Source organism: Chionomys nivalis, chromosome 15 (genome assembly GCF_950005125.1).
Source record: "Chionomys nivalis chromosome 15, mChiNiv1.1, whole genome shotgun sequence".
NCBI lineage: Eukaryota > Metazoa > Chordata > Mammalia > Rodentia > Cricetidae > Chionomys > Chionomys nivalis.
The window spans coordinates 65,107,885-65,120,457 of NC_080100.1; positions in this window are offsets into that span (position 1 = coordinate 65,107,885).

Below are 12,573 nucleotides of genomic sequence, written 5' to 3' on the forward strand. Positions count from 1 at the left end.
TTTGGTTAGCCTTCGCTTGGAACACCCAACATCCATCCATTGTTTGACCTCGTGGTTCCTCCCTAGCTTCCAGCTACACACTTGATCTGGTAACTACAGATATAGCCCCACTTTAGTTTAGACATGTCCCCGTGAAGATATCTACCTATCTATCTATCATCTATCTATCTATCTATCTATCTATCTATCTATCTATCTAGAGAGAAAGTGGGACGGAGGGGGAGAATGAGAGAGAACATGCTAAGAAAACTTTTATAGTACTCAGGACAGCAGGAAACCTAAACATTATCTCACACCTTCTTTTATTTTTTTTTTAATTTTATTTATTTACTCTTTATTTTTTTGGTTTTTTCGAGACAGGGTTTCTCTGTGGTTTTCACACCTTCTTTTAACAACATCCTTTTAAAATGTGATTGCTGATCACATTGGCTTAGAAGTCCCTTCATCAGATTTTCTGATACTCTAGACATTCTCTAGAAAGCAAACAAAAAGCTTCCTACACTACTAAATCTCAGGAAAACCACTGTTATTATCAGATACATAAATAACAAAACTGTCCCAAGTTTTGTTCAGTTATCAATGTATTCACCGATAGTTGTTTAAATAAGCATCTATAGAGTTCTTACTATTTTTAAGGTACTTTTCTCAGAAATATTCTTTTATTATTTGTACTCATTTGTAGATAAGTATCTGAACCAATGAGAGCTAGATAGCCTACCAAAACACAATACTATGAAGCAGAATAGTGGGAATTTGAACATGCTAAGTCATTCACCTGAAGTATCCTAATACAACAATGAGATGATCTCAGAGATGTGAAGAGTCACACACAACTAGTTCACTATCGGGAAAATACACAAATGATGTCCCTAAAAATTGATCCTCACAGCTAATGTTTAATATAGCCAAACTATTTCTAACTAAGGTAACTATATCACAAATACACAAAACACTTACAGAAATAGAAAGTATACAACAACCAGCAGTAATTTTATAGTATTAAATATAACTTATATATAAATATATATATATACATATGTATATATATCAAGCAATGCTGATGTATCTTTGAAAATGAGAAACAGTAAGTTAACCAAATGTTGAAAAGTATAACATTATTTAGACTAATTTATATCTCAATAATAAATGTTGTATAAATAAACTAGATTATTGTTGGTTATTATAGGTAGTTCTTAAATGCATTGCACTCATTGTTACAAGAGTTTTGAGAACAAATATTAAGAATATTAGAAAAGGTGTGCCTGCATAACAACACTCAGCTAAGCCTGTCTGGGCGCTGGAGTTGAATCCTCAGGGAAAGCGGGTGGGCAGGAGTTCCTTTGTTTCAATAACCTGCCTGCACCAAGCAAGATAGGCGCTTTGTTTAGGAACTACCCAATCAGCACGGAGATCTGATCTCGGCACCAGGAGAGTCATCACTGGCTTGAGTTTCTGACCCACAGCAACAGCCCGGGACAGGGAACTCAGAGTTCCTCATCCCCCCCCCATATTTCCTGGGCTCCCTGCAGGGGCTCTACTCCCTGCATACTGCCTCTCTCTTCCTATCCCACCCAGCTTGCGTCCGAACCCTCCTCCCTTCTGCCCACCTTCCCCCTTCGGGCACATAACACCACCCAGCTCAGCCTGTCTGGGCACTGGGGTCGAATCCTCAGGGCAAGCGGGTGGGCAGGAGTTCCTTTGTTTCAATAACCTGTCTGCAACAAGCAAGGTAGGCGGTTTGTTTACGAACTACCCAACCAGCACGGAGATCTGATCTTGGCACCAGGAGAGCCATCACTGGGAACAGAGATCTGATCTCGGCACCAGGAGAGACATCACTGGAGCACCAGGAGAGCCATTACTGGGGAGTGCCATCACTGGGAAGGTACATCAGTAGGCAAGGAGACCTGATCCTGTAAAAGAAGATCCATGGGGGAGCATTCAGAGGAAGAGCTGGGCAGGCGCCAATGCAAGAATTCAACCAACAATCTGAAAAACAATATGAAACCACCAGAACCCAGTGACATCACAACAGGAGGTCATGAACACCTTAATCAAGAAGAAGTAGAAAAAATTGACTTTATGAAAGAGATTGATGCCCTTAAACAGCATATAAAAAATGCCCTTATAGAAATGGATGAAAAGTATAACAGAAAGTTTGAAGAATTGAGAAAATCAGTGAATGATACCCTAGGAAACCAAGGAAAAACAATAAAACAGATAATGGAAACAGTTCAAGTCTTGAAAACTGAAATGGAGGCAAAGAAGAAAACACAGAGGGCCGGCTGGACATGGAAAATCTAGGTAAACGAATAGAGACTACAGAAACAAGCATAACCAACAGAATACAAGAGATAGAAGAAAGAATCTCAGATTCTGAAGATACCATAGAGAAAATAAACACGCTGATCAAAGAAAACAGCAAGGCCAACAAACTCTCATCACAAAACATTCAGTAAATATGGGACACAAAAAAAAAAAACCAAACTTAAGAATAAGAGGAGTAGAAGAGAGGAAGAAGCGCAGCTCAACGGTCCAGAAAATATATTTAATAAAATTATAGAAGAAAACTTTCCCAACCTAAAGAAAGATATACCTATGAAGGTTCAAGAAGCATACAGAACACCGAATAGGCTGGATCAAAAAAAAAAAAAATCCCCTCGCCATATAATAATCAAAACACAAAGCATACAGAATAAAGAAAGAATATTAAGAGCTGCAAAATAAAAAGGCCAAGTTACTTATAAAGGTAAACCTATCAGACTTACACCTGACTTCTCTATGGAAACCATGAAAGCCAGAAGTCCTAGATAGATGTATTGCAGAAACTAAGACACCATGGATGCAAGCCCAGACTACTATACACAGCCAAGCTTTCATTCACTATAAATGGAGAAAACAAAATTTTCCAAGATAAAAACAAATTTAAACAATATGTAGCCACAAATCCAGCCTTACAGAAAGTAATAGAAGGAAAATCACTAATCAAGGAGTCCAACAATGACCACAATAACTCAGACATCTAGAGACCCTTCACCAGCACAACTCAAAGAAGGGAAACACACAAACACTACTACTAAAAAAGTGACCAGAGTTAATAACCACTGGTCATTAATATCACTTAATGTCAATGGACTCAACTCACCTATAAAGAGGCACAGGCTAAGAGATTGGGTACGAAAACAGGATCCAACATTCTGCTGTTTACAAGAAACACACCTCCACCACAAAGACAGGCACCTACTCAGAATAAAGGGCTGGGATAAGGCTTATCAAACAAATGGACCTAAGAAACAAGCAGGTGTGGCCATACTAATTTCTAGCAAAGTTGATTTCAAACTTAAATCAATCAGAAGAGATGGAGAGGGACAGTTTCTACTCATAACAGGAACAGTTCATCAGGATGAAGTCTCAATCCTGAATATCTATGCCCCTAATATAAAAGCACCCACGTATGTAAAAGAAACATTGCTAAAACTCAAGGAAGCCATCAAACCATACACACTAATAGTAGGAGACTTCAACACTCCTCTCTCACCAATGGACAGGTCAATTAGACAGAAACCTAACAGAGAAATAAGAGAATTAATGGAGGTAATGAATCAAATGCACTTAACAGACATCTATAGAATATTCCACCCAAATGGGAACGAATATACCTTCTTCTCTGCAGCTCATGGAACCTTCTCGAAAATTGACCACATACTCAGTAACAAAGCAAACATCCACAGTTACAAAAAAAAGTATTAGTAACCACCTGTATCTTATCAGATCACCATGGATTAAAGCTAGAATTCAGCAACAATGCTACCTCCAGAAAGCCTACAAACTCATGGAAACTGAACAGTCAACTATTAAACCATACCTGGATTAAGGAAGAAATAAAGAAAGAAATTAAAGTCTTCCTTGAATTAAATGAAAATAAAGAAACAACATACTCAAACTTATGGGACACTATGAAAGCAGTCCTAAGAGGAAAGTTCATAGCACTAAGTGCCCACTTAAAGAAAACAGAGAAAGCACACATTGGAGACTTAACAGCCCACCTGAAAGCTCTAGAAAAAAAAGGAGCAGACCCACCTAGAGGAATAGAAGAATGGAAATAATCAAACTGAGGGCTGAAAACAACAAAATAGAAACACAGAAAACAATTGAAAGAATCAGTGAAACAAAAAGCTGGTTCTTGGAGAAAATCAACAAGATTGATAAACCCCTATCCAAACTAATCAAACGGCAGAGAGAGAATTTGCAAATAAATAAGATCAGAAATGAAAAGGGGGACATAACCACAGACACAGAGGAAATTCAGAGAATCATTAGATCTTACTACAAAAGCCTGTATGCCACAAAACTGGAAAATGTAAAAGAAATGGACACTTTTTTTAGATAAATACCAAATACCAAAGTTAAACCAGGACCAGGTGAACAACCTAAATAGACCTGTTAGTCGCGAAGAATTAGAAGCTGTTATCAAAAACCTCCCTTCCAAAAACAGTCCAGTACCAGATGGTTTCAATGTGGAATTCTACCAGAACTTCCAAGAAGACCTAATACCTATACTCCTTAATGTATTTCACAATATAGAAACAGAAGAGTCATTGCCAAATTCCTTTTATGAAGCTACAGTAACTCTGATACCAAAACCACATAAAGACTCAACAAAGAAAGAGAATTACAGGCCAATCTCACTCATGAACATCGACGCAAAAATTCTCAACAAAATACTGGCAAACCAAATCCAAGAACACATTAGAAAAATTATCCATTATGATCAAATAGGCTTCATCCCAGAGATGCAGGACTGGTTCAACATACGCAAATCTATCAATGTAATCCATCATATAAATAAACTGAAAGAAAAAACCATATGATCGTTTCATTTGATATTGAAAAAGCATTTGACAAAATTCAACATCCCTTTATGATAAATGTCTTGGAGATATTAGGGATACAGGGGTCATACCTAAATATAATTAAAGCTATATACAGCAAGCCGACAGCTGACATCATATTAAACGGAGAGAAACTTAAAGCCATCCCACTAAAATCAGGAACTCGCTAAGGCGGTCCACTCTCTCCATACCTCTTCAATATAGTGCTTGAAGTTTTAGCAATAGCAATATGACAACATAAGGGGCTCAAGGGGATTCAAATTGGAAAGGAAGAATTTAAACTTGCGTTATTTGCAGATGATATGATAGTGTACATAAGCGACCACAAAAACTCCACTAAAGAACTCCTACAGCTGATAAACACCTTTAGTAATGTGGCAGAATACAAGATCAACTCCAAAAAATCAGTCGCCCTCTTATACACAAAGGATATGGAAACAGAGAGGGAAATAAGAGAATCATCACCTTTCACGATAGCCACAAACAGCATAAAATATCTTGGGGTAACTCTAACCAAGGAAGTGAAAGATCTATTTGACAAGAACTTTAAGTCATTGAAGAAAGAAATTGAAGAGGATACCAGAAACTGGAAGGATCTCCCTTGCTCTTGGATTGGGAGGATCAACATAGTAAAAATAGCAATTCTACCAAAGGCAATTTATAGATTCAATGCAATCCCCATCAAGGTCCCATCAAAATTCTTCACAGAACTTGAGAGGACAATAATCGACTTTATATGGAAAAACAAAAAACCCAGGATAGCCAAAACAATCTTATACAATAAAGGAACTTCTGGAGGCATTACCATCCCTGACTTCAAACTCTAGTACAGAGCTACAGTATTGAAAACAGCGTGGTATTGGCATGAAAACAGAGAAGTAGATCAATGGAATCATATAGAAGACCCAGATTTTAACCCACAAACCTATGAACACCTCCTTTTCGATAAAGGAGCTAAAAGTATACAATGGAAGAAAGAAAGCATCTTCAACAAATGGTCCTGGCACAACTGGATGTCAACCTGTAGAAGAATGAAAATACACCCATATCTATCACCATGCACAAAACTCAAGTCCAAATGGATCAAAGACCTCAATATCAATCTGAACACACTGAACGTGATAGAAGAGAAAGTGGGAAGTACCCTACAACATATTGGCACAGGAGATCGCTTCCTATGTATAACCCCAGCAGCACAGACATTAAGGGCATCATTGAATAAATGGGAGCTCCTGAAACTGAGAAGCTTCTGTAAAGCAAAGGACACTGTCACTAAGACAAAAAGGCAACCTACTGACTGGGAGAAGATCCTCACCAACCCCGCAACAGACAAAGGTCTGATCTCCAAAATATATAAAGATCTCAAGAAACTAGACGTTAAAATGATAATTAACCCAATTAAAAAATGGGGTACTGAACTGAACAGAGAATTCTCAAAAGAAGAAGTTCAAATGGCCAAAAGATACTTAAGGTCATGCTCAACCACCTTAGCGATCAGAGAAATGCAAATCAAAACAACTTTGAGATATCATCTTACACCTGTCAGAATGGCTAAAATCAAAAACACCAAGGATAGCCTTTGCTGGAGAGGTTGTGGAGAAAGGGGTACCCTCATCCATTGCTGGTGGGAATGCAAACTTGTGCAACCACTTTGGAAATCAGTGTGGTGATTACTCAGGAAATTTGGGATCGACCCACCCCTGGACCCAGCAATACCACTCTTGGGAATATACCCAAGAGATGCCCTATCATATGACAAAAGCATTTGTTCAACCATTTTCATAGCAGCATTATTTGTAATAGCCAGAACCTGGAAGCAACATAGATATCCTTCAATGGAGGAATGGATGAAGAAAGTGTAGAATATATACACATTAGAGTACTACTCTGTGGTAAAAAACAATGACTTCTCGAATTTTGCATGCAAATGGATGGAAATAGAAAACATTATCCTAAGTGAGGTAACCCAGACCAAAAAAGAAGATCATGGGATGTACTCACTCATAATTGGTGTCTAGCCATAGATAGGGGCCACTGAGTCTATAATTTGTGATCCTAAAGAAGCTAAACAAGAGGGTAAACCCAAGGAAAAAACATATAGTTATCCTCCTGGCTATGGGAAGTAGACAAGATTGCCGGGCAAAATATTGGAATCTTAGGGGTGGGGAGGGATGGGGGTAAGGGGATATAGGGAGAGAAATGTGAGAAGGAGAGGATGGGGGGATCTTGGGGATAAGGGATGATTGGGGATAAAGGAAGGTTGCATAGGGGAGTAGGGAAGCACATATCTTAGTTAAACGAGCCACCTAAGGGTTGGGAAGAGACTTGAACCTGGAGTGGCTACCAGGTGCCTAGGGCAATGTCCCCAGTTAGTTCCTTGTGCAGCTGAGGATAGGGAACCTGAAATGACCCTATCCTATAGCCATATTGATGAATATCTTACGTATCACCATAGAACTTTCATCTAGCGATGGATGGAGATAGAGACAGAGACCCACTGGAGCACTGGACTGAGCTCCAAAGGTCCCATTGAAGAGCAGAAGGATGGAGAGCATGAGCAAGGAAGTCAGGACCACGAGGGGTGCACCCACCCACTGAGACAGTGGGGCTGATCTATTGGGAGCTCACCAAGGCCAGCTTGACTGTGACTGAAAAAGCATGGAATAAAACCGGACTCTCTGAACATGGCAGACAATGAGAGCTGATGAGAGGCCAAGGACAATGGCCCGGGTTTTGATCCTACTTCATGTGCTGGCTTTGTGGGAGCCTAGACAGTTTGGATGTTCACCTTCCTAGACCTGGATGGAGGGGGGAGGGCCTTGGACTTTCCACAGGGCAGAGAACCCTGACTGCTCTTGGGGCTGGAGGGGGAGGAGAAGAGGAGTGGGTTGAGGGGGAGAGGGGCGGGAGGAGGGGGAGGGAAATGGGAGGCAGGGAGGAGGCGGAAAATTTTCTTCAAAAAAAAAATAAATAAATAAAAAATTATAAAATAAAAAAAGAAAAGGTGTGCCTTATTCTGCAGTTGATTATTTTCTGCATCTTATAAAAGTAATATTTTGTTATGAAGTAATACTTCATGAACTTAGATGTGAAATCACAGGTATTTTTCATGATTAAGTTCCCCTTTCTAATGTGTAAGGTAAGTTTTCAAGAAAAATAAAATTCCCAAAATATGTTTAGATAAAAAAAATCAATAATATTATTATAGATTATTTAATATTCTTGTAAAAATAAAGTTAGGTTACCTAATTTATCATATCATAAGAAATAAAACAAAACACATTTTAAGATACTGGGTATCATTAAGAAAGTAATAGTGATGTTTTTGAGTCATAAATAAATGAGGCCAGTCCCTTGATTGTCTCAGTTCACTGTCACAAGAGAGTTTCTGGCGTGTGACTCAGAAAGAGGAAACCTGGGGGAAATGCAGTACACAGTTTAAATTGAGATGATGGAAAAGAAAAATCTAAGACAATCAAGTCAGTTAAGTCCACAGTAATCTTGTCATAAAGGTGGGACTGAGCAAGGAGACCCCTAGAGATCTTCAAGGTTTGGAGCAATTATTCACTCTAGTGTAACACCTGCATTTTAGGAAACCCTTGGACTGGCTGTAATGATGCTCAATGTCTTTTCACAGTATGAGAGCTTCTGTGTTTACGATGGCTCCAGGAGAAAAACTAGAAAAAAAATGTACATCAATTGCTGAGTTCTGTAGACTGTATTGTTTATGTAGTGTTTAATAAATCTTAAAACAATGTGCAAAGGGTCACACAATTTCTAAGTGACTTAATTGTATCATGAAACAAGGTAGAAGATATTCATGGAAATACAAAAATAAACAGCACCCAACACATTACTTAATATTATCTATCATCTTCTCAAATAAGGATTATGTAAAACAGAAAAATAAGATTCATAAAGAGGTTCAATTTATTTACATCAACCAAAAGCTGACACAAATGTTAAAATTTAGCACTAATTCTTAAAACAGTTTGTCAAAACTGAATCAGATATGTTCAAACTCTTAATGAGATAAGAAGAAATATAAATCTATGTCAACATCAAAATATAAAACATGGAAAAAATTAACACAATATTACCCAAGTCATAAAATACATGTGTAATAAAGTTCTCAGAGCAGAAATAAAAAGAAACAGATACCAAGTGTTGTAAATAATGTGCAAATCTGCAATTTTTCTTCAAGTGTTGATAGACATCTAAAATGAAGTGCTATGCAAGACAATTTTGTAATATAATGAAAAGCAAAATATACATATATCATATGCTCTAGGAATTTTTACCCATAGATTTATCTCAGAAAAATGAAAATAAATGTTGACATAAGAGAATGTGTATAAATGTTTAAAGAAACCTTATTTGCAATAATTTCAAAATGAAAACAACCCAACTATTCATCAACATATTAATGGCTGAAGCATGTGTAGCAAAACAAGATTCATGCTTTTAAAAATGCCGTTTTCTTACACCACAACATAGCTCATACAAAACCATGATATCTAAAGCTCAGGGAAATTGTGTATATAATTACATAACAGAAACTATGAAAATATGAAGTTACCTAGAGTATAAAAACACCGCATCAGACTTTTAGAAGCAAAATGTGGTGATCAGGAGTGTTTGAAGAAAGGATTACAATGTGGCCAGCATTGTGGTGCTGAAATTCTCCGTCATATTGACTGTACTAATGACTTTACAGGGGTATGCATTTTTAATAGTTCTTTGACGTTGTAGCTAAAATATGATCAGTTAGTTTATATATGAATAAAATTGTGAAAAATAAAATGGAAAGTGTTGCTTTAAAAAAAGTAAAAGTAGAAAGGGACCTCGAGGCAAACAGAAAGATGGGCAATGACGAGAGTGCAATGGGGAAGAACATATTCTAAACATACTGCACATGTAAAAAATATAAAAATATCATCATGAAAAATGTATTAGTGTGTATAAGATGAAGGAATAGGCACTTATACACTCCTGGAAGAAATGCAAATTACTAAAGTCAAACGGAAGACAGAATGATAAAACAAATTATAGAGATACTTTATAAGCTAGATGTCCCTCTTCTAGGCACAAATCTGAAGGAATTAAAGTTAGTATACAATAGAAATGCCCTCACATCCATGTTTATTATGCACTAGTCAATAGCTACGGCATTGAATCAGACAGATGAGATTGGGACTAGGAACTGGAAGCTTATGTACCAGAGAATCGGAATCTCTTCCTTTCCTTTTATCCATCAATTCAGGGGAAAACAAAGAGAAACTATTCTTTTTTAACATCATTAGAAAAAAAAGCTAATTTTTACCATCAAAGAAGTAATTTCCCAGTGTTAAAGTGTAGATACAAAAGTGTATATTGTGACTTGTGAAACATATTTTACTTTCGAATATCTTTCCTGTCACAACTGTATAATGTACAGACCTCTATGTAAATTTAGTTTCTGCTTAGAAAACAATTTCAACATTTTACAAGTAATGTTAGTACAGATAGTGTTATGTTCATAACCAATTAGTGCCAAATACTATTTTCCATATATACCATGCTTTTAATTATTTTGTAAAATATTTGGACAATAACCTAGCAGCAAATCTATATTTTTTTTCTAATTGTACAAGAAGACAAAACCTAGCTTTAACAAATTCCAAGTCTTCCATAATATAAGAATAATAAAGCTGGAATTTTAACTGAAGAATTGTGAAAACTGTAACTTTTAAAAAAGTCATCCTAATGACATTTGATTTATAGCCGCTTTAATTTTCCAGAGATCACTAAAACACTAAAAATTATCTGTACTGTCATTTTCTTTCAATTTTATTTACTTTGTCTAACACTAAGGTAAAATTTGTATTGAAAAGAAGTTTATGTGACATAAAGCTCACCATTTTAAAGTGTTTATCAGCCTTTGGGGACTTTCTAATTGAACATTAGGTTATGTGGTATCATGATATTTGCATATATGTCTACAACATACTCCAAATAACCTTACATAAATCTTTATATGGGAGATAGAGGGTTCGACAGTGAGTTGTGTATTAATTATCTGGATGGCTGTGCGTCTCTGAAGTATAATTGTTATATCCACAGAAAATGCTGCCATGATGTGTTGGCAGGACTTACAGTGGATGTGTGTTCCTTACTTGGTGATCATTACTGCAATGTATTAGTCGTATTATATCTGCAGTGTTAGTATTCATTAAAGAGTAACCATCATTAAAATGAATACTGTAGTTTTCATATTTAAATTATATTTTAAGAGGATGCATCTATTCATATTATATTACAACATACCAAAAACAAATTGTTTCACAATGTGAGATGCAAAGAGTATCAGTCTTTAAGAATAATCAATTTTCACAGTAGACATTCAAATATAAAACTTTTTAACTTCTCTATCATGATATAAGTACTTAATCTGAAGCCGTAGCAAAAGACGAGGGTAATGGAGAAGCTGTGGAAAACAACAATGGTTTATACGCTGAAGGCCCTTTTGTGCATTGCTTGTATGAACTGAGCATGTAGTGAGCTCTGAAATGACTGCTTCTATGAAAACATGTCTCTTCAGAAACACGACCCTGTAGATAATTTCAACGTGCTGGTGAACATACAGAAACAGAGTTGGCAGGTGAAAAGGGTCATGCTACTGCATAGCAAAACTTTTCTGATTTCTCTTCAATCTCTATGCCACACTGACAAATATTGTACGTATTGTTGACGAGATTGTAATGTTTCATGTATTAATTTCAAATATAAAGTCAGAAGCAACTTTGAAAGTCAATGAGGTTATCCTAATGCTCGAGAATTGGTGACTCTATAATAGGTAGCATGTCATAGGACAGATGGCAGGGAACAAAAGATGAGCTGGCAGCTTGTGGTATCCCTTTCTTTTAGCCAAGATTCAGGGAGAACTGAGGGTGTGAAAGGGGATACCCAGGAGGGCAGTGTTTGTTCATAGCACTAATTAGTCTTGGCTGACAAACCCCCGTCTGCATAAAGAACCCCACAGACATGACAGTGTCATTTGTTTGAGGATCTGTTATTAGGTCTGGTCAGTACAGAACATGTGCCCGTTACTTATCAAAGTATTTGAAGGTTAAGAATCAATGATACATGACCTATGAGTTCACTGGCAATAATAAATTTCTCTCAGTATAACACTGATATCAATGAATTCAAGACAGTTTATATATGTGTACTTAAAACTTTGCATTTCCATGCTGTATTTAAGTATTATCTAGAAGTCTTTGAAGTCTTTCACACTTATTGTGAAGCCAGATGACCAGGTTTCTAATGCAATCTCTGCAAGTTACCACATGCATAATCTTGAACACCTCATTTAATTCCTCTGCCTCAGTTTTCTCATACATGAAATGGGAATGAAAAACTCTAGGTCCGCAGTATTATTGAGACAATTAAGCAAAATATTATATGTAAAATCTGTCAGTAGTGCCTGGCAAGTAGTCTGAATCAGCTAGTAGCCTGGCACATAGCAAATGCTATATAAATGTTAGCTATTGCTGATGCTAGGAGCTGTCACAGTAAATTCTACATGCTATATATTGTTACTTTAAAAACAGTATACTGAGCTATCATCTTAGAGGAATTTATTCAAGTTTGCCAGATAAATGTCTAAATATAATTACTCATCAAATCAAACATGGATTTG